At 42.9% G+C, this 20,023-nt stretch overlaps 1 protein-coding gene and 1 long non-coding RNA gene across 8 annotated transcripts in view; one reads left to right on the forward strand and one right to left on the reverse strand.

The window, feature by feature from the left end:
* Nucleotides 1–20,023, forward strand: part of EVL (Enah/Vasp-like) — a 155,535-nt gene that overhangs the window by 25,446 nt on the left and 110,066 nt on the right. The window lies entirely within an intron of this gene.
* On the reverse strand, nt 4,793–19,166 carry LOC142062029 (uncharacterized). The gene is made up of 3 exons (XR_012662350.1): nt 16,702–19,166; nt 12,359–12,430; nt 4,793–9,924 (listed from the first exon to the last, which is right to left on the reverse strand). It is a non-coding gene; the product is annotated as an uncharacterized LOC142062029 (long non-coding RNA).

The raw sequence follows: 20,023 nt of genomic DNA on the forward strand, positions 1-20,023 counted from the left end.
TGGTGGTCACTTCTATGTGGAAGTGAGCAGTGTCAAAAGCAGTAAAAGCAGCTACATGACACCACCACCCCCCCACCACCCCCCAAATATCCTGATTCCAGACATAAGGGCTGAGGAGATGCAGGCTGACTGTGTATACTTGTCCTGTTGTGAAATGCAGTATGATGCTGTCTGAGGGAAAAGATTGTACTAGAAGACCAGATAATGCTGTGTAACTGCAGTTGTCATAGGGCTGTCAGGAGATGCTTGAAATCTTGACATTGCTGATTGTTGGCAGTAAATTAAGCTGCAAATGGGCCCTAGATTTACTGTGTCACTTACTATGCCCGCAGAGTTATTTGTACTTCACCCAGTTGGTTGGGTCCTATTCTTAATCGAGTGAAACTCTCAATAGATCTACATGAGAAGAAAGAAGGTGTTTTAAAAATTCTATTTTAAAAGCCTTAGCTGTCTTTCAGTGGCTCTCCTAGACATCTTGGGCCAGGAAGACACCTACTTTTATGGCAAGGATGGTCAAATGCTGATTACACACCCATTAGGCTTATTAAATTACTTGTCATCCTCTCTTAGACTTGATTTGAAAATAGTATTAACATTTGATGTGCAGACTGCTAGACCTTGTCTTTTGAATCATCTGCACTGGTAGGGCTGTGGTTTCTGTATAGCAGCATTTAAATGACGTTTATTTTGTTAGGCATTTCAGTGGTGTTTTGTTAAGGTTGTATCCGCATGTTGATTTTTTTTTTTTTATGGTATGATTATTCTCATGCCTATGGCTATATTACATTTTGATGGGATCAAAACATATCTTGCAATATAAAAAAAAAAAAGGGTCTAGTTGAGCAGCGGGGTGGAAATCTCACTTCCATGGGCTCCTGGAAGCAAAGTTGATGTAGCAGTAGATGGCATCCTTCTCTGGGCTGATGGCCCCTGGTCCTTGGCAGCCCTATGCTCTTTACAGGTGCCATTTTCCATGTGCATGAGACGTAAGCTTACACTCATCTGTCATATTAACTTTGACCTGCAAGCAAATGTCCGCACATATGTTGCAGAAGCACGGCTGTTGCCATCTTTCGGTGCACCTACAGGACTTGAGTACCCAAGTATCTAGAGAAGTGTCAACCCCACTGGTGCCTGCTTGTGCAAACCCATGCATGCTATTCTGCATTTTTCTTTCTGCCTCCAGGCTGGGCCTTAAAGACCCACAGGACTCCTCAGGCGGGTGGTGGGGGCTGTGGCACCCCGGACCATTGCCAGAAGGTGTCACCATGGTCTGGCTTCCCGAGTTCCCCCAGCAGTTTCAGTTTGATGCAACCTTCTTCACTTCCGTGGCAAAACATTGCCTGCGTATTTTTGTGAAGGGTCCAGCAGCTGCTTGGACCTCTTTGCAGGAGTGTCTCGTTTAAGGGCTGGATAAGTGACCCTGGTGTGCTGCTTGTGAAACACTTATTTGTAAAGCCCTTTGGGATGAAATACTACCCCTGTGGTTACTGGCTGGATGAAGAGGCACACAAACCTCAGAAAAAATCAAGCAGGTAAATCCATTGAATAATCTCATAGTTCCTTGCATCAGCCAAGCTTGGTTTATCTTCCTCTTGGGAAGAACCTATTATTCCCTGAAAAACTTTGTTTTTAAAGTGAGGGTTAAAGGAGCTAAGCTCCTTCTCAGTTTAAATAGGCTGCTGTTTTCTATGCGATACCGGTTGGGTCCATTTTCTTATGGATTTTCTGCACCATATTCATAAAACCCCAAAGCTCGTGTACATTTTGTTTCTAATTGCAGGTAACATTGTTCATCAGCCACGTTTTTCTGATCTCCTGCTCATTGCACTGTTGTAAGATGACTTTGCACGTGAAGCCGACAGGAGGATGGTACACTTGGCCGCAAGCGGCACTCCTCATTTGGTATCTTCAGTCCAGATTTAGCCCTCTAGCAGCAGAACACAAATGCATTTTCTTTTCTTTTGTTGCCATGCCTTTATCTTTCTGGGATATTGCTTAGTATTCTTCACAGTAAGCTAGTGTCTGTCTATTTCTGACACACCGCCCACCATGGCATCACAGTATTTTTAACTGCATCTTCTATTCCTCCATCCCCCGAGCAAAACTGAGAATGCTAGAAGAGGGAAAATGAGTCTCTCAAAGAGCTGGCTGTGAACAGAGGAAGCAAAACCCACTGATTAATAGAAAGCAGAGTTCAAAATGAACTTGCATTCGAGTACCCTGGTGCATGTGGAACCTCTCACCTGCTGATCGCTAAAGCAGCATCAGCATCAGGCGGTGCTGCCTGGGAGTAGGTGATTCTCTGTGTCTTTGAGCAAATGCAGGCATTGAGTTTACTTTACCTATAAGCATTTCAGTATTGAGTTTAGCTGCAGAACTGGAACCAAACCCAGGAATTCTGACATCTAAGCCTCTCCTTTTGCTACTCACAAATGAAAACCTGAATGCTCCAAATTAGTGAAGAATTGTGGTTTAAATATGATTCTGCAAATAAAATCTGGTGGCAGGTGCTCATCAAACACCTGCTCTGACTTTGGCTGCAGCATTCACTGTATTACGGCCAACAGTTCAGATACCTCCAGGGTAGGTGGCACATTTATTAAAGAACAGTATAAAGGGCAAGCACGATCGTGGTATTAAAACTTGAAGGCAGGTAGCTTTTCCTTCCCTGTCACCTAAAGAAATAGCAAGATGATTTATGGAAGGGACAAAAAATTGGTGCCCTAAGGGGATGCAGGCCTGTCTCCTGTGGCTTTTCCTGCTGAAAATTCCTAAGAATGAGGCCTCTTAAATAGCCCTAATTTTCAGAAGTGCCGCTGCAGTTTGAATAGTTAAGCAACTTCGGGAAGCTGTAGGTGAGGCAAAGGGATTTGCTTGTGTCACAAATTGCTCTTTAAAAACAACAAAAAAATCTGCTGTTCTTTTCTACAAGAAATATGATCCTATTGCTGAGCAAGAAGCATCAGGAGAGTTGCCAAAAGACTGTTTCAGTTGCTACAAGTGTGTAGCGTTTGTGGAGAGGGGCAATGGGGTTGTGGCACCGTGGAGAAGTGGAACAAATTATTGTTCCAAATCGGTGACTCTGACCTCCCAGGTTAGATGGAGCAACTAGAGAAAAACACACCAAATAGTGCAGTTAGACTTTTCTGACAAGAGGGAAAAAGAATCAGGGAGTAATTGTTGTTGAAGCCAAAAGGTGTTAAAACGAAAGGGAGCAAACAAGTTTAAAATGGAGAAAACCCAAGGATGGTATTTTGGCAGACCATAATTAGTTTCAATATCTCAGCCCCTTCTAACCTGCATTGCTGAACTCACTGATTGCATTGTCATGTTCAAAATATCCTGTAGGTGCTTAATAAATAACCACAAATGTATGAACCTAAAAGCTGAAAGTGGACAGCTCTGCTTCCTCAGACAAGTGAAGCTGCAGGCCTGCCGAGCCTCCGCCTGCTCAACACTTGCTCCTCAATGGACCACGTCCACCAGCGGACCACCTGGCTATGTTCCTCTTTTTGTCCTTACGTGGGTACAGGGAAATTGACTGCAAAACTCGATAAAAGTTGAGACAGAAGCTTTTGATTACGCACAGGAATTGGCAAGTCTAGTGATTCACGTTGCAAATGTGGATATTCCATATGATGCGTCTCATCAGAGAGAATTCATGTGCCTGGGGGGGCAAGTTAGGGTTCCTGTAAGATCCATAATACCCTTTGCATCATTCTCCACTGAAGAGTTCACCCTTCAGTTCGTGACCAAGAGGCTGAACTTTATGGGTTTGTTCTGAAACAAACTTGCACTAAATTAAAAAAGGAGAAAAAGGAAGTAGTTTTGCCTTTTCCTTTTGCTGAAGGTAGTCACCTGAAATCTGCCCTTTGATATTTGAAATTGATTTTAGGTGCTTGATTTTTGGACAGTTGTTATTTATCCACACAAGGCATACACCCTGAAGAAACGTTTCCTTAAACAGCAGATTGCATCAAATGTTTTTGCTGACATATTTTTCCCCGTGACAACTGACACTGCAGTTGCCACATATTTCAGTGGTTTCGCACAGAGACATTTGAAGAGAAGGAGTGAAATATTTCTAAGGCAGTAATATGAGAATACCATTTCTGGGAATGAAGATAAGCATGTGCTATTGTCATAGTTGCTGTGTTGTAATATTTCTACTGAAGAGAAAAATATCTAGAGACTACTTTGTTAGAGATGGTGGAATTAGTGTTGGCCAGATTTTAAGGGGAAAATATTCTGGTCCCTGGACTATAAAATTATCCCGGATATAAATATGAGAGGAGATTCATCCCAGGGTGTTTGCTGGACTAGAGCAGCTCCAGTGTGTGTATATTAGGAGGTAATTTCCAGTTTCAGTCAATGTAAATACTCTGTGGGGGTGTATCTGGTGCCTGAAACTTGGGCTCTCTGACCCATCTTTTCCGCAGTCCAGCTGTACACCCTGCACCGTCTCACTGGTGCCAAAGGCTTGGTTAGGCTACCTGAGATCTACTACAGTAGAATTCATTTCCAAAACCAAGACATTTCCTCTCTGTTCCCTTTGCCTTCTTGGTGTGGAAGCCTGTTTTTGCATTCTTCTGTTGTCTCTCTCATATCCTATACATGTTTATCTCCCCCTCCCTTTTTTTAACCATCCTTGTAGAAATATTCACAAACAAGAAGGGGCTGCTGTTGTTTGATGAGGATCCAGACACACTTTTCAGAACTGAAGCTAGTTATCAAGACACATGGAAATTGAAGTCAATCTTCAAAATGAAAACAAACACGAGTACAGATGGCTTCTTCAAATAACAGAATTTATGATAATTTTTAAATACACCTATGGGCATCCATTTGAGCTAGTCATTCTCAGTCCTGCCTGCCTCTCTTAAGCCTTAGTGTAAAGTCTGTAAAGATTTTAAGCACTTCACTTGAACTTTCATGGAAAACAGTTTCTGATCGCTGCTTCTTACCTGCTGTGCCAGCTTCTTAGGGGTGGGTGCTTGATTTTGCTATCCTGGTCTCTTCCAGAGATGTTGATTATCTCTGTCCCTGCCCTTAACTGCAGGGCACAGAAGTTGCCGTGCCACAGGACAGTGAGGATGTCCAACTTCCCTCTTGCCTTTTATTGTGCAGCAAGGCCAAACAGATCAAATGGCCGGTCTTGCTATTTCTGGTATTCATAAGGTAGATACAGGATATGGGGGCTTCTTCCTGTGATACATTTTAGTCCTTAAAGGTCATCGTTGCTTTTGAAGGGGAAAAATTTTCCCTACTTATTCCAGCATGAGTTGGGCTGGACTCCTGACCTTGTTCTCCTGGGAACTGGTTTGGTTCCTGCAGTAATCAGGAGCAGAGAGCTAGACAGGGTGACCTCTCTTTTTGCGCAGGAAGGAGGGTAGGACCTCACAACATCATCTGCTGGGAGAGGCTGACTACACGTAGCATCAGCTCGAACCCCATCCTTAAAAGCTTTGTGTTCATCAACTAAAGTTGGAGAAGATATGGTGCTTATGGGGGGAAAAAACACTGGCAAGGAAGGTTATGCTTCAATACTAGAAGCCCTTTTCATCCAAGGAACTCAGTGTGCATTTAAGGAGTGAGCCTTTCACTCTGCAATTGATATTTTATTGGTTTAAAATCTGGATTGTCCACATCAAGGCAAGTGTCTTAGGAATCTAGCTACAGAGCATGACATTGTGCTGTCTCTGTGGAACCAATGTATTTCCATAAAACAAGCTATTGTAGAGCTGTCACGGTCTAGGGATATAAATGAGGCAATGTTCGAAAGGAAAAGGAATAACTTTTGTTAAACCAACTTCTGTAACTGGTGAAAATAGCCAAGCTTGTGATCACACAAGCCCTTTACAGATCTGAAACAGAAGTTGCAAACAAAGAAATTAAGAAAATATCAAAGCCACCCAGAAGATGGATAATTCTCTGAAGTAAAACTTCTGCTTTTCTTTTCATTAAAGTATCAATTGTTAGCAATGTTCTAAAGCCTCAGACTAATTTCCCATTAAATTTTTCTGTGGGAGGGAAGGAAAGAGTGGGGAAAAAGCAAACTTGAAGGAAATAAAGGGAGAAGATGACTGAGAAAATCTTAGGGAAAGAGGTGAAACTTATTTCAGAAGGAAGGGGGTTTTGTATCAAAGACCTTTTTTCTGACTCTAAGAATTGGTCTAATAAAAGAACTACTCCTGCAAACCTTGCCTCCACAGATTGCCTTTGCTTGATGAGGCAGCACTTTTTTGATGTCATTTCATGGTAACTGCATTTCATGTAGTTAACACTGTTCTGGCCAGCTAGCACAGCTTTCCTGCTCTTTGACAATGGGCTGTTCCTTATAAAGTTGGGTTAAAATGTAAGTAGTAGATAAGACTTTTTTTGACATCCGTTACAAAGTATTTGAGATCAAAGTCACATTCTTCTTTTAATTGGGGAACAGAAATCTAAGAATCATATTTGAAAAATCAAGAAAAATTTGTTTTACTTGGATCAGATTTTCACAAGAGCGTGTATCTGCTCTAATTATTCCGGGGAGGAGGACCAGCTGGATGCTATTTACGTAGAAAATTGGCCTTTGTCTTTAAAGGCTCACATAGATGTGGAATATTTTAATTATTTGAAAATTTATGTTTGTTTTTCAGTGCTAAAGAATGTAGAAAATGTGGTTCTAATGTGGTCTGCGTGTATTGCAGAATGGAGGGAGCAGGCATCTTGACCCTAACATTGTAGAAACTGAGATTTTCTCACATCTATGATTTTTCAGTGCTTCATGTTGCAGGAAAATAAGACTTGACAGATTAATACCTCTTCCACAGGAACACATTAAAACTGGAAAACTACAATATCACGTGTGATTTTTACACCACCGGTAAGATATATCAGGAAATGTTGGCAATTGCTGGAGTGGTGAGCAATGGTGATTGGTAGGCAGTGGTGGTCCAAGCCTTTTCAGAAGCACATACAAGAGGGACAAAGTAAAGAAAAAATTTACTTGTAACCCAGAAAGATGCTGTTAGAATAAATGAAATGCATTTTGCTTGTGACCTTGTCACCAGAGAAAGGTTCTTGCCAGGATCCTATGCCTTAGGTCACATGCAGTTACATTACCGCTTGGGCATAAATAAATGCATGTCCCAGTTAAGCCAGATAATTGCACCATCGCTATATGTCCTTTGAAAATAGACAATACAGCCCAAGCTTCACCGTGCTTTAAAGCAAGTAAGGCAGTCTGGTGAGTCAAGTGCGGGTGTGCTATATGGTGCAACTGGGCTCACCCTGTTACGGTATTGGGACATTTCTGTTGCGAGAGAAGCAGCAAATGATGTAGGATTCCCAAGTCCTTAGTAATACAAGGGTGGGGAAAAACCCACCACAGTCTTCAGAAAATGATTGCCTTTAAAGCTTGAGGATGATACTTCAAAGATTGTGCTGGCTTGTTAAACAAGGTTATTGGTGCTAATAATAGGTAACGCATTCATGTCAATAGCTCCCCTACAGTCATTTTTCGTTACTCCATGTAACTAATGATATTTTTCAAACTCGCTCAGACAGCACAGGGTCGTTAAACGAGGATAGGCATATATTTAAACTATTTATGAAGTGCAGTGTGAGAAGGAGGAGAAGGAAAACGTCCTGTTGGAGAAGGTGGTGAAAATGAAGTATCCGCAGGGTACAGCACATGTAAGGTATCCAGGTAACTTTACAGGAAAAAGATGTCTGATTTGTTGTGGAAAATCCTGACACTGCTGACAAAGATGTAACAATATCCCAGTTTTGAAGGTTGAAGTAAGAGAGAGAAATCAATCCTGAAATATGATGTGATTTCCTAGCACCGAGACTTCGGAAACGGAGGGGTTGTTCAGAGAGGGACGCCGTGCACTTGACATCACCTCAGCCCCCGCTGCAGTCGTGCTCCTCTCAGGTACAATGTTCTCCCCCCAGAAAGGGTCACATCTATGCATGTCAGTGCAGAAGCATTGGGTGTGGGCGTGAGCTCAGTCCCTGCAGCTTCCCACGTCCCTTCTGTGCTCCGGCCACGCTTGTGTGACCCTGGATCTATGTCAGGGTAACCTCGATTGCTACATACTGGGGATTTCAGCTGGCTTCTGTTGTGTGTGGGCGAGGGGAGAGAAAGAGGTCAGATACGGACCGGTTTTCCCTGTAGTTGTGCGATTTGGCTTCTGAGGTCTGGAATGTGGTTTGCTTTGTTTTTTGATTTGTTCTGTTTGAAGGATCTGAGGTCGGTCTGGCTGGCCAGGCGATGCTGAGGATGGCAGCCCCACCTCGGGGGTGCAGGCAGGAGCCGGGCAGCTGTTGCCTTGCTGCCATGCACGGGGACTGCCACATCCGCGGTACCACCAAGGTTGGAGAGCCTGCTACACTTTTACTTCTTGGGGTGTTTCCCCCATCAATTTCCCCAGTATGTGTTGTGATCCATGTACAGCACTCAGCTGGTCACCCTTTGCCAAATTTAAGTTTTTGGTGCATTCTTGGACCTCTGTGGTTTTAAACTCCTCATCTGCAAACTGTACATATTTAAATTACACATATGTAAACTAAAACAGCTAATCTACAAACTCAGTCAGGTCTTTTAGTAATTTCTCAGTACTTTAAAAGGATGATACAGAGCCTTTTGGTGGGTACCATGAATAGAAACTTGAATTTTAAGAGTGCATTTTGAGACATGCATCCTGTTTTATACTTCACTGAGTCCATCTGGTAGAGGAGCTGCTGAGAAAATCCAACGCAAGGGAAGCAAAACCCTGCCATTGCCTTGCTACAGTGGAAAAATACACACCGTACTGCAGCTTTGCACATGTGGTTTAAGATGATGACAAGCAGAAAGCGTATTTCCAGGGCTTTCTGTGTTGAGCAGATTACTTAAACCCAGATTCCTTCAGATGTCTGAGCTCAGCCATGGAAGCATTAAGTAAAAAAGTCAGAAACTTGACCAGGACTGCTCACTGAAACCATTATTAAGCTTTGAAGGAGTCAATGAAGCAAGTATTAGATGTAGCTGGGTGTGGAAAATAGCTGTGGAAACAGGTGTTGCTTGTCACTTTGGGTTCTACTTCGATATTCAAGCAAGCTGAGGCAAGTGGGGACAGAGCTGGTGGACAAGTGAGGAGGTGCAGGTGCACTGGCTTTGCTGGAATTGCAGCCTCTTACACCGGTACTTGCTGCAACTGCCAGAAGTGTGCGTCACTGGAAGCCGTTCATCCAGGAATACGGGCTGGAGGAGTCATCTGGTTTTTTGTGGTTGGTTTTTAGTTTGCAGACTCTAGTCTTCAATCCAAAATCTCTGTAACCTTGAGAGGGGATCAAATCTGACAGTGACGGTTGTGCCAGAGAACTGAGGATTTGTCTCTAATGCTGAGATTTAGTGCGGATACTACCAGAAACGGTGCATGCGTGCCTGCAGACACGAGGCGCTGTGCTTCGGACGACGAGCACTGCAGCGCAGTACCTGCCAGGAGCTTTGCCCACTCCTCACTGAGGTCAGCCCCGTGCAGGGCTGGAAGCTCTCACGGGGAAGGGGGGGTGTCTGTTTAAACAAAAAGGGGCAGCAGAGCAGCAATGTGATCACAGCTTTGTGGGGACAGCGAGATTCATGTCTCACGGCTGGTAACTGGGCTGAACTGGTCTCCGTTGCTGTCAGCAGGTTGCTTTCACTGCGGTGCATATCCTTCATGCCACGAGTGTGGCTGCGGGAATCTGCCTCAGCACTGGTGCTCCTCCAAAAGTTGTCCTTGCTGTCTCCTTCCCCTCGAAGTTTCAATGTACAGCTGGCAGCCTGCCTCAACAGGGTGCCCGGGGGTTTCTGTAAGCCGCAGGAACTCCCCCTCTTAGCTCTGCATGAGGTGCTGGGGCGTGCGCAGGATCAGTCCCATGGCTTTTCCCAGTGAGAGGTACTCTGTGATACTAAGTGACAATAATTAAAATGAGCAGAGATGTTTTCATCCATAAATGTCAAAGGGAGGTTACTTTTACTTCACCTGTGTGTTAAAGCCAGAGAAGTGGCGGTACAGGGTGTCCTAAATCCTGAGAGTGGCTCTGATGAGTGACATCCTGGCTCCAGTGACGCTACTGTTGTGGGTGTCCCTGGTCCAAGGATGCCTTCCCTCTGAAGCGTGACTGTATATGTGTATATGTACACATATACGTACTTACATGTCTATATATTTTTTCTGTGTGTATTTCTACATTGTGCTGTAAATGGAAGCTGTTTTCAGATTAAAATGAAAGCGTTTGTATTGTGTGAGCGCTTTCCTTGCTGGGGTTGCGAGAATAGGGGATGGAGACAACCACATTTTATTTTGATTTTTAGCCTGAGTTACTGTGTACAGGGATTCAAGTGTGGCTTCTAGACAGGAATTATTAATATTTATCCATTAGATTTGGCAAAAGGCTGCAGATTTGTTTACATAACCAAAATTCAAATCTATTTGCTAAACTGAATGGCAGAGTGTGTGGGCTTTTATGTGTGTGTGTGTATATATATATTTTAATATTTATATATAGCCATATGTAGGCAGAAAGCAAAAAATTGAATTTTTTTGCAGCAGTACATGATTTTAACAGGCAGTAAAAAAGGGAGCATGGTGGTAAACTTGCAAAGTGTCAGATCAGAAGGTACAAATCCCAGAGGAGAAAGCATGTGAATACCACTGAGAAGGACTATCAAAAAAAAAAAAAAAAGCACATTCAAATTAATTTCAGCTATTTTAAAGGTAAATATTGGATAAATGCTGTCTTTGTAATGGTAATCAGGAAAGTGTTCATATGGTAGTTAATAGTGTCTCTGTTTTGATGAGAGGCCCTGGAATCCCAGAACACTTTAAAGATGGTCAGCAATTAAGACCCAGCATTCTTGCAGAATTGTTATCATTATCCCTACTTTGCAGTTAGAGGAAAAATGAGGTTAAATGACATGCCAAACGTCAGATTCCAGATTAGATGTAGTGCAGGGAATAGGGATCGTGACTCAGACTCTTACAGCTTATAGTCTTAATTCAAATGTTTGAAATGGAAGGACAGACCTTGCCGTGTCGGGAATTCAGATTTGAGATCAGTCTTCAGAAGGCTGGTTGCCTTCTAGTTTTGACTTTTCTCTGCAATGGAAATTAGCCCCACTTTCAGCCATGAGAGGATAAGCAGTGCTGTGGATGCAGTTGTGCAGATATCCGAGATGGGCTTCATTTTCCCTAACTCTGAATGTCTACATCCAACCTGGTCCCTGTAGGCTCCTTGTGTAGGCAATGCAGAGAGAAAGCTGCTGCTAACGTGATTCATCTGACCTGTTTTAGCTGCCTACTTTAGGAATGGATAAAGCGTGCTCTAGAAACACTTTTATTTCTCCTGATTTTAAGGGAGTCTAAATGAGGAACTGAAACTTAGAGGCTGGCGGGCTGGGCGAGGTGAAGCAGAAGTCAGGACAGTGTGTCTCTAATACGTCATCTGGCCCACGTTGTGGCTTATAACAGTCTACCTTTTTATAGTAGGGTTTTGCACGTGGCACTTTCATTTTCTCATCATCTTTATTCCAGCTTTTGGCCCCTGTGTTTTAACATCCATTAGATTTAACTACAGTTTTAGAGTACAAACATGGGAATGACCCACGTACTGTCTCACTGACTTGGGTGAGATCGCAGCTTTGAATTAATTTTATTGCTTGAATGCATCTTTTTATTTCAGGAAATGCAGTAAATAAGCTCCCTTGTAAAATGAGGTGCTAGTCAAGACAGAAGTTGGCCTGTGATTGGGGTACAGACAGAAAAATACAGAATGGTGTCAGTGTTACTTGGGATATTTCATGCAGCTCTGATTGCACTTCTTCAAACAAAATCACCTGTTGCCCTCTTGTAGTGAGCGTTTAGCAGTTCTGCTCTTTGTTTCTCTGACACTTACAGCATCCCTTGGGATGTTCTTGTTCTTTAAGTGTACTTTGAATTCTCCTTGAAATACATTTCTAATACAGTGCCTGTGCTGCTTACACAGCTGGTTGAAGACCACCTTTGCAGGGGTACCCTAAGCACTGCTACGTCAATATTCTCAGGCTAGTTTATCTTAACTGATATTGCATGTCCCTTTGTATTCATACGGACTATTAATAAAAACCCTCCCTGTATGCTAAGTTGTATGATGTGCCTTGTAGTTTGCCAGCATTTTTTTGTGCTTTGGCTTTATTTTGGACACGTAATAGCACCTAAACAACTGAAATGTCTGCACTGTGGTGCCATGAAGCTTTCCAAGAGAAAGGTGTATTTAAAGGTCCAAAGAGCTACCTGTGCCTGGGTAGTAAAACCTATGCAAATGAAGGGGACTCTCAGAATAGCTCCCTTCATGATTTACCTACCTGCCCATTGGGATGGTGAAGTTGCAGAGGGAATTGCAGAAGATTTAAGAAGGTTCTAGATATAGTGAACAACTGAAACATAAAAGTAGATATGTCAAAGTGTACACTGAGCTTCTCCTGGTCTGTGACTTACATTGACAGTCAGTTACTTTTGTCATCTCACTTGGGTGTTATTGTCTTTATGCTTCGAATTCATTAACTGACGAAGCTGGGATAGCTGACATTTGCCTGAAACCACTTGTTTTTCCTAAGTGTTTTGTTTTAAATGTCATGCTAGACCAGCCTAGTTTCACTGGTGCAGTAGTTCCCAAATACTAAAAAGGAAATTCCCTTCAAGAAAATAATCCCTGTGCTCCTGTTGACATCATCTTGTCAAAGTCTCAAACTGCTGTGTTTTGTGTAGAGTAGCTGGGGATCTTCTCCGTGCAGTACTACTTTATTCTTGTACTAGGTCCAGCTTAGAATTCATTAACCAGTGAAATAACAGGAAATAATAAAAGCAAACAGCTTAAGCATGGAGCTTGAGCATGGTTCATGCTTTCTGAAAACTTGGGCAGATGGGCCCGTTACATCCAGTTTACATTTTAAATCCCTTCTCACAAGGGTAACTGATAACTTTTTGTTTTAAAAGTTGAGCCCCAGGAGAAGAAATCCCATACCCCTTCTTACACCTAACTAAGCTTTTGCATCTCACTACTCCGAGAGATGCTGCCATGCTTTTGAAAGTGCACATGAATATCCTAAGCCAAGTTACAGCAGCCAAGCCTACGTTAAACTGAAGGCTACAATTACCTACGTGTCCCAGGAGCTGCTCTCTTCTTCCCCTGTTCTTGCCAGTTGCAGAGTGACTGAACTTGGCTGTTTGCTGGGGCATGTTTCCAACTGTCTTATCAAATATTAAGCAGATGAATATGTAAATAATTTTTAACGTTACTGTGCTAACATCTTTATCACAGTTACACGGCACCAGTTGCTGTCCATTTAGTAAGAGTGGTTTTGTTTTGTTTTGTTTTGTTTTTAAATTTGGAAATGAATTGATCTTTCTCTTCTTGCCAAGTACAGCATGGGAGAGAATGAACGTCACAGTAAATTTGGCTACAATAAAACACATAATCTGTTTTAAAGAAGGCAGTTGTTTAAAGCAGCTGGTTAAGTACACAGATGTTCTGGTTGAGGGCAATCCAATATTAAAATGGCATAATGTGGCAACAAATTCTCATTTTAAAATGAATGGCTGACAAAAGGAATATTTAGTTAAGCACCCTACCCTTAATTATAGTGGCAGATATTTCTCTTCTAGAAGCATGTGTTCAAAAGGTGCTGAACAACTGAGACTTCTTTCTAGCAGAAAATGCTGTGTTGCACTTCCTTAAGAAAGAAAGGATGCATTCACTGGCTTGCTGGGCTCAATTCCCCACTGCAAGATTGCTGCCTAAGTCTGCAAGTGAAATGACGGTGGCTAGCAAAGAGGTTTTACTCATCTACAGACATAAGAAGGGTTGTGAAGTCATACAAGAAAAGAAAGCTGAAGGTAACGTGCTTGTGTCAGGGTCCTGCACCTCTACAGGGGCCAGTAGAGTTGAATTCTTAAGCTGGGATGGAGACCAGCTGCCTCAGCGAGTTTCCCAGTGAAGACTGGGCTTTTGATTACAATATTTTACTCATCTTCAGGAATGTATGCCCAGTGAAGCAAGGAAGCATTGGGCTTTCTCTCCCCACTGCAGAAGAGGAGGTCAACTTGTGCAGTTTCCTTGTACTTAATTTCTTTGAAATTGCAGAGCTGCCCTCTCAGGACTGTAAAGTCGCTGGCCCTAGGGCCTGCCAGTTTTGGAAGCTTCTAAATGCCAAGTCTAAACTCAATTTTCATTTTTAAAAATACAAAGTTCCTTGACTTTTTGCTTGCAGAGAAAATGGAGTTATTCCCATTAAGTGAAATGTTGGTGCCATTATGTTTCTGGGTGTAAGGCGGGAGAGGGAATGAGATGTAACTATTTCATATTCCTATTACAATGAAAAGAGGCGTGGTTTCTGCAATTACACTAATTAAACCAGTTAAACAGTAACTTTCCCTCCTCTTATCACAACGTCCCTTCTTATACAGGTCTGTTCTCTTCTGCAGCCTCCAGCATCTGGAGCTCTTTCTAGCCTGCCCTGACAGTTCAAAGACCAGGGCAGTTTTGTACTGCCTTGTTCCCAAGGTGAGAGCTCCTCACAGAAGGCACCTAAGAGCCTGTGGGAAAAGGCAGGACTAGGGGCACCAGAGTAATTAAACCTGTGGGAGTATAGTACAAAGGGCAATTGTGGATATTTTCCCATTCCCTTTTCTGGCTGCCCAATTTGAAGTCATTACTGGAATAAAGACCTAGAGTCTAGCCAGAAATAGAAGGTAAGTAGGTAAGTGGTGTGAAAAATTTAGTCTAGGACTTCTAAATCCTTTTGAAAGTAGGAAATCACTCTGTCTTCATCCATGGCCTCCCCTGTCTCAGCCTCCAAGGCTTCCTCCCTTGGTGTGGATCATTTTTTATCCCTCCCTGAGCCCCACCAGCTGTCGGTTCATCACTTTTAGCCCCAGGGCTGTCATTTCTGCTTGCCTTCCCGGCCCATCAGCTATTTATCATTCACTTCAAAAGTGCTAGTAAGACCTTCTGCAGCTGTCAGGGCAGGTGTGGTTGCCTATGTATCGGTAGACCCTTCTCTGATGCTCCCCAGCAGCATGGGATTGTGCAGACTGTGAAACTCATCTGGACAGACATCAGTCAGCTAAGCTGACCTTAGTGTCTGCATTGGCATGATCGCAGCTTTAATAGTTCTGGGATAAATGTTAACTGTCATATGCACAGAACTTGAAGTCACACTTCTTGTTTGCAGGAGAGGCGCAATATTTATCCTTCTGCCATCTTTCTCTGTGAAAGAGTTAGCCTTTCTTTCACTGATGTGTGTCACTCAGTGTTGTGATTAGCTGGCCAGATTTTCTAGAATATTTTGTCACAGAAACCCTCCGTGCATCCCAGATTATTGTAATCTTGCTGCCTGTTTGCATGGTCTTCGAGGCACTGATAAGAGCAGCCTTGTTCTAGCATTGTTGTGTCTTGGCCCAGCCTTTGGAGAGCATGAGGCATGTATGGCATGTAGGAGCTCTTCTCTGACTTGGAAGAACTAAGGTAGAAAGTACTGATCTCAGCAACTTTAACATTTTAGTGCAGAACATCGTTGGATTTATTCTGATTCCCACCCCTGTTATAGAGTCAGGATGGTTTTCAGAAAGGAGATGGTAGGATGTGGTGAGTGGATTGGGAGCAGGGCCTGGGGAGACCTGGGGTTTCTTCCTAGGTTTGTTCTTGTACTGGGGTGACTTTGCCTAAAACAGACTCACTGTCTGCAAAATGGGGATAGTGAGACTCCCATGGTGTAAACCTGCTAAAGTTGAGCCACTCTTCTTTAACAATCAGTTCTGCATAGGCATTTTTATTTTGGATCGCTCCTCCTGGACAAAGTTGCTTGTATATTTACATGTCACATTGCTTTATAATGTGACTTCTCAGCAAAGACACCTGTGGCAGGAGGTGAGGCTGTATAAGCTTTAACACATTAATTCAGATTTAAGTACCCTTCCAGGAAAATATTTAAAAGTACTTTCTCCACATAAGAGGTCTTCTATTGCTAGATGTCTTGAAAATTAATGTGCTACCTCAGGGCAAATGCAGTGTGTTCTTATTGCTCATAACACAGTTACTTTAAATATTCTGCCTTTATTGAGAAAATTATTATCCTCATTGAGGATTCCTCCATTAGTCTATCAGGGAGGCTGTTAACTAGAGAAGCAGATGAGTCATGTGAAGCCTTGTGTCTCTTGGTGCATGTTTGCAAACCTAATTTTAGTCAGTCTACTCTATTCTGCTCTGCCAAAATTAGATAACATTGTTACAGCTATGAGAGTGTTTAAATCAAAAAGATTTTTCGGATAAATATAATTAGAAAAACCAGTTCCCTTTAGCTGTATTCAGTCATGGATCACAAACGCTTTTTTTTTTTCAAGGTACCTACATTTGGGTTTCTAAGACTGTTCTCAGACCCATTGGCTTCAGCAGGCTTAGTAGCAAGTCCTTAACTGTACACATATCTAAAGGTATATCTAACATTTCCTGTGCGTCTTCCTACTTAAAAGTAATTTTTACTATTACTTCTGTATTCTGCCTGCAAATGTCCTCATGAGGCACAGCAGCTGTTTAGATAAAGATAGCTTGACTTGTCAGAAAATTGTCCTGTTTACCGTTAATTTTTGAGATTTCACATTGCCCCCATTATATTCATATTTGAGCACCTCTTACACTAATGAATTTAACCTCTTTATTCTTGTGAAGTAGGTGATCTGATCCTCATTTTGCAAATCCTGCTAGTCTTGCTCTCCAGCTGATCAAGTGGCTTCCATGAACTCAGTGCTAGGTGAGAAAAGTTCGATTCAAATCAGGACATGGGCCCCAGTTTAACAGAGAACGTGAGCGCATACTTCAATTCAAACCATGTGCTTCAAAGCTTTGTGATAGCTTAGGGCTTAAACACATCTTCAGTGCTTCATCAAACTGAATTTAGCTAACGTACAAAGTTATTCTTCTGTTGGAAAGTTTTGTGCACTCAGGGTCCTGCGCCATGAGTCTGATCAGAAGATTATGCAACCCCGAAGACTGGTTGGTGAAGCTTGCTGTAATGGTGAGGTTGGGTGGTAGAGGCTGGGTAAACACACCTGCCTGTCCAGAAGCTTGGTGATATATTGTATTTACTTTAAGATGTGTATCAGCCACAGTCCAACACTGTGAGTAAAGAAACACCCTGGAGATTTTGTTGCTGTGGTAGGTGAAAGAAAAGGGGGATGGAAGACAGAGGATGGTGTCCGTATGGTCACAAGCTGAAGTGAATATGGACTGGGACAGGAGCAGAACCTGATGTGAATCATCAGCTACACACATCCAAAAAAGGGAGAAAGAAACCAATAGCCTTTGCAAATTGACTATTAAATGCTACATCTGATGCCACTGCAAGAGCCTTTTGCAGTATTAGTTACTTCTGATTAGATTTGTGAGATGTACTAGATGACAACAGTCTATTTAAACATCTATTAATTTTCTTGCTCTAACTTGTTTTAGAGTCCTGTGTGGATTATATTTGGTGTTGTGAGGACAGACTCACGCAACCTCTCTTATTCCCGGAACTCTTGTTCTGATTTGCCAGCTATGGCACCTTGCTCCCAGGATCTCTTTGGCTTTTAGTCTAAAAAGGACCAGTTCCAGTCTCTGGAATCGTGTTTCCCTCCAGATGCTCATGTTGGAGGAATGAACTGAACTCACAAAATCTTCTTTGCAAGATGAGACTTCTTGCTCCTTCCCAAACACATCATCTGCCTGCCAGCATGGGTCATCTTAGAGCAAGGCGTACTGCCTATGTGTGGAAGAGGTGGGTAGCTCCAAACAGTAGACAGTGAATGCAGCAGTTAAAGAGAAGAAACAAGACTGGGCTGTCTCCCTAGTGTGCAGCCTGCAAGGGGAATGTGTGACTCATGCTTTGGACGCCCATTTCACACTTCCCTGCAGCTGTGCTGCATCTCACATGCCTACAAAGCTGTGTTGCAGGGCTCCTCGCAGGTTAGGATCCCACAGTTGCAGCTGGTCTGTGACCAGCCATCCAGCATGGCTGGAGCGCAGGGTCATGGAACAAGAGAAATGCTGGGGTGTGGTCCAGAAGGAGGCTTCTGCCCTGGAAAATCTCCTAAAAACGTGTCACCTAGCAACATCTTCATGCCAAAGAGCATCATCTTATCTCACAGCGAGGAGTGAATGTGGGATCTCGTCCTCTGGGATAGCAAGAAGCTGGGGTGGGGAGGTTGAAATCTCTCCCGCTTGGCCTTCTTGATCCTTCAGACCTGCCCTCTCTTATCCTGTGTTTTTTCCTTTTCCTTCCACTGCCAGCACCCTGCTACATGCCAAGGGAGAGAAGTGTCCTTGCTTTCATTGCACCTGTTGTCTGGGTAGGCAGAGATTCACTGCTGTTGACATCAGTCCACAAGCCCTACAGCCTGTTAAAAGTTTCATTTAAATAAACAAAGCATATTTTTAGTTGTACGTAACGTTTGGCTATGGTAGCAGAGAGCTCTAGCAGGTGTCTTTAAGGCCTCCAGAAATGCAACAGCAACCCCCAAGTGGAATATGCAGTGGGCCGGCTGCTTAGCTAATGGAAGTTGGCCAGCCTCCACTGGATTTGACCCAGGACAACTAGATGAACACAAAACCAAAAAACCCCACTTGTTCTCTTTCTAACAAGCAGTGACCTATTTCTTTCTGTCTCTCAAAAATCTGTCCTGTCCCCTCTTGCTGCAACTTTCCCTATCTCCCTTGCCCTGATCTTATCTCTCTTCCCCCCCATGCTGCAGGGAGCAAACGTGAAAACATGCCAGTTGCTTGGCTGGAGTAGCTCAAATACAGGTTTCCCTTCTTGCCGTGAGATATTGCAGGAAGCAAATGCTGCCTTTGATTTTGCAAAAGGCTGCTGAAAAGCTTGCAAGAGGCAGGGGAACTTCTGTGGTACACGTGTATAGCAGCTCAGTGCTGGGGCCAGCAAGTTGTGTAGGAGAAGTGTTGGGATGGCACTGCAGTGATCCTGTGAAGCTGGACTGCACGTGATGTTATGAAGAGCTTGAGCAGCACAAGACCCAGAGCAGCTCTCTGGCAGGTCTCATTCCTGGACCGCCTGTGCTAGCTGGGCACTTGCCTTCTGGTGGTGAGAGTGAAACTCCAGCTACAAGTCCTAACGAGGGACCTGTTAGAGCACTTCCCGGCACTAGTTGTGGCTCAACCATCTTGCACTTCTGTCAAGTGTATTGCTGCAAGAAGGGTGTCTCGTGAGCCAGCAGAGAAGGCTTAGGTGGGAGGGTATCTGTCACCAGTCTGGTGTCGGCTGAGTTAAGAAATAAAAATCAAAATGCTTTATCCTCAAGATTTTTTTAATTTGATAAAAAAAATTGAGCAGATTAATAAAATGAGCAGACAGTTGAGGAAGACAGTTAAATGTGAAACAAATAGAGAAGATAATGGAGTTAACTGGGGATTAAAATTGATTTTGAATAGTGTGTTTGTAATTATTTGTATTTATCCTGGTGTCTCTGTTAGTGGAACTTCATTAATGGCATTCTCAGCAGGCTTGTTTAAAATGAGGACTTTAAGCAAATAGCACTATCTTTTATTTTAAAAAAGCTTTGAAATATGAAACACAGCAGGAACAACAGGTGTTGGAAGAATTGCAGGCCGAGAAAGCCATTATTAGATTATTTTCTGCCTCCAGTGGATCTGACTACCTGATCATTATTCTGAACACTGTTTGGAAAAGGTGGGAGATGCGAGAAAAGCAGTTTCTCCTTGAAGTCTTGCTAGGCATGTTGAAATACCTCTATAGCTACATGTCAACTTGTGGCTGAGCAGCTTCAGAGGTTGGGAGAAGGTTCTTTACTTGGTACTTGGTTAGAAGCAGCATCAGGTGGCAAATAATGAATGAAATTGGAAATCAGTAGCTTTGTAAATGTGAATTATGGAAATGAAATGAATATATAGGTCTCATTCTGAAACAAGAGAGAAAGCTATTATTGAACATGTGCTATTATTAAAACTAAGTAACATGGAA

Source organism: Phalacrocorax aristotelis, chromosome 9 (genome assembly GCF_949628215.1).
Source record: "Phalacrocorax aristotelis chromosome 9, bGulAri2.1, whole genome shotgun sequence".
NCBI lineage: Eukaryota > Metazoa > Chordata > Aves > Suliformes > Phalacrocoracidae > Phalacrocorax > Phalacrocorax aristotelis.